The following is a 5,994-nucleotide window of genomic DNA, read 5'->3' as shown; positions in this document are numbered from 1 at the left end:
TTTATCCATTAAGAACTACGTGCCTATCCCCCATCTCTCTTGCGTATCTCATGATTGCTGACATTCTTGGACCTCCGATGTGCCGGTATTTGTGGTACGTGCTGATCTGATCGGCTGATTTGTACCCATGTCAAACTGATCGGTCGATCGGAACCCATGTTGATCCGATCGGTTGATCTGAACTCATGTACCCAACATGTGGTACCGCGACCAAATCTGCCAAGATCGGAATGATGGTTTTCACATTCACCGTCCGGTCGTCCGACCGTTGATGCCGCCCATCCCAGGTCCAAAGCCATCCATCCGTACCCATCAACCAATCACCTGGTCGGACACGATCAATCCATCTCCAAAATCTTCTGGTCACTTCTCCACACACACTATCAATTCGAGGGACAACTTCTACAGAATATCACAGGAATATGAAATGGGCAAACGCCAGCAAGCTAGGATACAAAATAGGTGGGTCAACCAAGGATGCCGGAGCGTCTCTGGTCACTACCTAACTGAACTTGATGTTATGAGGTGGAGATGCCACAGACGACCCGCCCTAAATGGTCGCAGCGTCCTTTGTTGTATCGCGGTTGTAGTCTCAGGTCCTCTGGATTTCCGACGGTAGGCTTGGCCGAATTCACTTACGCAGTACTGGTAAAACAAACTCTGCTGTTGGCTGTAGACCTCTTCCTTCTAGATTTCGGCACTGGGTGCTCTATCTTGGATTCACTATGTTTTGGTTAAAATATCTTTGCTTTAGTATGATCTGGGTACATTGTTTTCGCAACTTCGAAAGTGTCGACTCGACAGTTCTGCTAAATTATTGGTGGTAGTTCAAGTTGCGTTTTACTTGATGACGTACCACTGTCTTCGAACCCAGCAGTCAGTAGTCGATAGTCAGGATTCTGGATGCACATGACACCCTGACTCTTGGGGCTTCCAGCACACGATTTAGGTGTTGGTTGTAGACGATCTTGGTTCAGTATCTTTGGTAGTCACTCTAAACCACAGCAAGATGAGGTGCAGTCTGGTATATGTTCCCAACTGTACTTTCCACCAGGATTTAGGCACTCGTCATAAGGGAAAGTCTGTTGGCTGGACAGAATGCGGGTTTGCAATCCTGGATTTGTACACATCCAGGATTCGCGCAGTCGTTTGGACGCATCTGCACTTAAGCGCAAGATCTTTCCATAAATCAGTTGCACCTCCTACGCCACCCGTGTCGCACGGGTACAGCCGACCCACAGTCTCCAACTTGTCCAATAGTTTCCAGGCACAGCATTTTAGACCAGAGTCGTGACGGTATTGCGTCACAGGAAATCCTGGAGCACTCCGTGTCATCAGCAATTCTTTGTAAAGGAAACCAGCAAAGGTTTATTGTACCGTGGCTTGGTAGTACGTAACGCTGTTGATCCCTCCCATAAGAGCCCATGTCGGCGTGAACACGCTCATGTGCATAAGGAGAAAAAAAAACCTGGCTGCTGAGGGAAATCAAAAGCTGTCAATAGCCCATGCAAAAATCGAGGAGGACGTAGAAGTTGGAGTCTTGAAGATAAGCGAGAATGACTTCCAACATCGGCATTGGATATAACATTTGGAGAGTCTGAGTATTAGTTCCTCTCACGTCCACTGTCATCCAAAAAAGATCCGTATCTTGCTTGTTTACAACGAGCGGAGAGGGACACGTCCAGTTCTACACCGCATAAAATTGCGATGTTGGGGTGGGCATCGACATGCTTTGCACCTGACTGGGACATCATCCGGCCTCAACACCACCTCGAGCGGGGCATATCCTCCAGTGGATCGTTCATCCGAAACATGTCAACCTTATTCCACACCACTCTCCAATTTGTTTAGCTACTTAATACTCGCTCCCTTGACTTCAGCATATTTGATGTTGTCCAACAACAAGTCCCCAACTGCGCGCTGTTGAGACTGATTACATTACGCCGGACACTGGCACTAAATATTCCACCATGCCCGAGTCCCTAGTCCAGTGCTTGAGGGCTTAGAGACAGTCGCTGCCGATACGAAACTTGGGGTGCAAGCTCAGACAGAAGGGTTTGGGGTGATGTCGTTGTTATCACACAGGAGACCAACCTCAATATTTGTGTTGGTACCCCTGTAGGAAAGTTACTTCTGACTAATGTGTTTTGCAGAATCTCACCCGAAGATTTACCTGTTGGCAAAGAGGATATTCTGCTGAGCCAACCATTAATGCGCAAATTGGGCTACAACTGTGGTGAAAGTGCCTTCCAGAAAATGCGATCGGAAATGAAATACAGAAGTCACAGTCCCAAGACAATGACAGTTGGACGGATCCGGACTAAGATGGCGATGCCGCCGAGAAAAGGACCAGAAAGGACGAGGCGAGTGATGGGCCTGCCAGATCCGGCGGATGATCCAGGCGCGCAGATGTACCAAGGCCGAGATCAAAATCTAAGTATACTCGAGGTACACCGCGGTTTGAGGAAGAATCGTTAAAGAAAGCGATGCCAGGTCAAAGAGGGCAATGTGCAGATTGAGGAAGTGACGGCGCACCCAGATCAAGTATTGCCGAGATGGGGAAGCCTTAGGGACCGAAGCTGGCCAGATCGGGATCTGGCCCCACAGTAAAGTTCGCCCGGATCATGATCTGGCCCGATACTAAGGCAGAGGTGGATCCCGGATCTTGATCTCGGATCCCGCCCAATAGTGGAGCATGGGATGGTGAGGTATCGCAATCAGGTGATTACATCAAGGTACCCCGTACAGAGGACGACGGAAAGGATGGGGAGATGGTAGAAAAGACGCATAGTCGGTCGTACACCGTGGATGAGTGGATGCAGGATAGGATCAAGGATGTGATAGGACTTAACCATAAATCAGAATCGAATTTGCCCTGAACTACAAGAGCGCTTCGCCTCCGCCAAGAAACGGGGACTACATTGGCCCTACAAGGTGTTGGCAAGACAAAGAGTAGCTGATCTAGTGGTTGTGTAAGTCTGGATAATATATTGGCCAGATCTTACCTACTCTAGTGATCTATTATCAAGTGCAGATCCCAGATCCGACGGAGTTATTACTTGGCCCGAAGATCTCTCGATTTCTCAAAACCCCAGAGCTCCCGCTATAGGAAGCGGCAAGTAACGCAAAGGAAGGAGACATCCACACCCCAAAGGCAATCCCCGGCCCCGGATCAAATCCAGGCCGCCAGATCAGAGCTTGATTGAATCGCTCCGGATCTGGATCCATAACCGGCAGCAGAGCGAAGACTTCCGCGCTGCTCCACCCCATTCCCGCGTCCCGCCAGGACGGTCAAGAAACACATAGCCACATCTCTTCGGAGCGCCGAGAGAGCAGATCCAGCCCACCAACGGGTACACAAGGTGAGAAGTTCAGCAGATCACGGATCATCGGGGGGGCCCCCCCTCAGTTAGTTGGTGTCTGGGCACTGTTGGGAAGCCGGAACCAGTCTTAACCAGATTTTGACGGATCCCGCTACACCACACAACCCTGTACATATTCCCAATGTGAACATGCTCAGTAGTATGATGGACATGGCAGACAGTGTGTCAGAAATCTCAGAAAGCTTACGACACGTAATGGCATAGAACCTGCCCCCCCCCCCCCCCCCTCTTCCACCACGAGGGAAGGATACGTGCTACCTCACGAATGCGGAGAAGAACAAGAAGAAGCGTTTAGCTGCAGAGGGTGCAAAGAAGAAAGGGGCGCCGGGCAAGAAGAAAATGACCAAGCACCGAGCGGCCAAGATTCGAAGGGAAGAGAAGGAGGAAAGGGAGCCGCGAGCGATTACGCGAGCCACGAGCGCTGCTGCTGCCCGATTGGCAAAGGAGAAAGATGAACGTGCGCGAGTTGTTGGGGAGGAGTTGCGCGGAGATGAAGCCCATGATGAAGCGCTACCGCAGCTTATGCAGAGGACGCGACGTGCACAAAGAAGGCGGGAACGTCGAAAGCGGTGGGTAAGCGGAAGGCTACTTCAAAGTCTGGTACGAAGGGGTAGAAGCAGATGAAGACTAACCCTCATGTTGTTGATCCCGATAATGATGGAGATGCTGATGGTGAGAGTGCTAGTGCTGCATCCTCATAATCCGCTCCATGGAGTCACAGGTATGATCTTGAACCCATGATGTATATACCGCATGTATTGATTCTGTCGATGTTGTATATTATGTGATGCTATAGCAGAGATCTTCCAGCAGGCGATTCACCAACAGAGTTTGCATCTGAGCTGGAATCATCGAGACAAGTCGCCAGGTGGGTATTTCTAGACATGGTGTGTATATTGTGAAAACTGATTACTTTGTCCTGTGAAAAGACCGGATTATTCTACGGCTTTGCTTACTGGCCCAGTGCTAAATCAGCCAATATGGTGACGGTAAAATGATATATAAAAAAACGATAAGCCATCTTTAATCTTAGGATTAAATTGTATGCTCTGAATGGAGGCGGAAGAGAGCGTGGAGTATTCAAACCCTGACATGTATAACAGAATTGACAACGGTCTCATGTACAGCGCCGAATTTCGATTGCCTGCAATCGTTTTGCATTACGCCTACAGCGTCCCGTGCGACTTTGTCGGTAGGATTTTCGATGTCTAGGGTCGCACAGTCAGCCGATGGTATAAGCAGCTCAAGGAAAATGGCCACGTAGAGCCAGGGAAGCAGCCCAAGAAATCTAGACACAGCGCTGAGGTCATTGCGTTCATTGGTTCGTAGGTCGATTATCGTTCTCAACAATGCCAAAATCCACATGTACTCCGAGCTGGAAGCTGCGGTGCATTCCTGTGGGGCCGTGCTACTGTTCCTGCCGCTTTACTGCCCGCAGTTCAACCCTAGCGAGGTATCGTTCGGGCAGTTGAAAAGGTGGCTCGCCCGTCATGCGAACTTAGCCTTCGGGTTGTATCCTGAGAAGGTTCTTGCAGTCGCAATGCCAGCCTGCACACAGCCAGAGAACAGCGGGGGTTCCGGCCTCTTTGGGCACTGTGGGTACGCCGAAGGTGGATTAAACAACGCTGTATTTCAGAGAGAGCTAGAAGTATTCAAGTAGACCGCGGGGAGGCGGAAGGGGGGAGGAGGAGGGATGGGTGGGTCGCAGCGAGCGTAGCGAGATAAAAAGAATGTATTACTGTGTGTGTTTAGCCTTATATGTTCCACTCAATCAGCCATTTGCTCTCCCACAAGGAGGTGTTCCGCATCGACCATATTCTTGGATGGTTCTTCTGGTGGATGGAAGGCAGCAAAGACACCTTCGGTTACTAGGCTGTAGTTGGGCAAGCCTAGCGCAACTCTCAGCTCCTGCACGTCAAACGACGACTGTAAATCCGATGAGCCATTTAGACGAACAGAGATAGGTCGACGTAGGGGTTCACTTGTCGCCGACGGTGGCTCTGGACGCATCGAATCGAGATGCTGCATCTGGCGGAAGGTTGCATTTTCAGGGACTGACGACTCGGTACCTTCCGGTTGTCTAGCGTGTGTAGTCTCCCAGTAGATCCGAGCAATAGGCCCGACACAAACATCTCCACGCTCTAGCAGGTAGCCGTCGATGGACCGAGCTGCGTCTTGAATCCTGGACGCAGTTGCCCGGCGAATATCTCCGTTTGAGCCGTTGAATCCCTTGCTGCAAAAATGAATAGCCTCAAGACAAACGGCCCTTTGTCAGTCCTACACGTGTCATGATTCCCTTTGGCGACCTTCATGTACTCTCTCCAGTTTGAAGCAGTCAATGAGATCCACTCTACCTGCTTCGCGCCCAGACTAAGCTTCAAGTAGATGGGGGTATCATCTCTAACGGCCTTGAATTTGTATTGCCGCAGTGCAGGAGTAGCAATTATGTCGATGTTGGTGCGCACGTCTTCAAATGTAGCTTCGTCTTCATTGAACGTGAAAGCGGGGGACTCGATTCTGACGTTTGTTCGACTGGTTTTATTGATAGCGCTGACTTTGACGGAGACACAAGCGAGGGTCATTTCGTGTGAGGTCCGTGTCGAATTTATTT

Source organism: Phytophthora ramorum (assembly GCF_020800215.1).
Source record: "Phytophthora ramorum isolate Pr-102 chromosome Unknown Phyram_PR-102_s0006, whole genome shotgun sequence".
NCBI classification, from domain to species: Eukaryota; Oomycota; class Peronosporomycetes; order Peronosporales; family Peronosporaceae; genus Phytophthora; species Phytophthora ramorum.
This window is presented reverse-complemented; position numbering follows the sequence as displayed.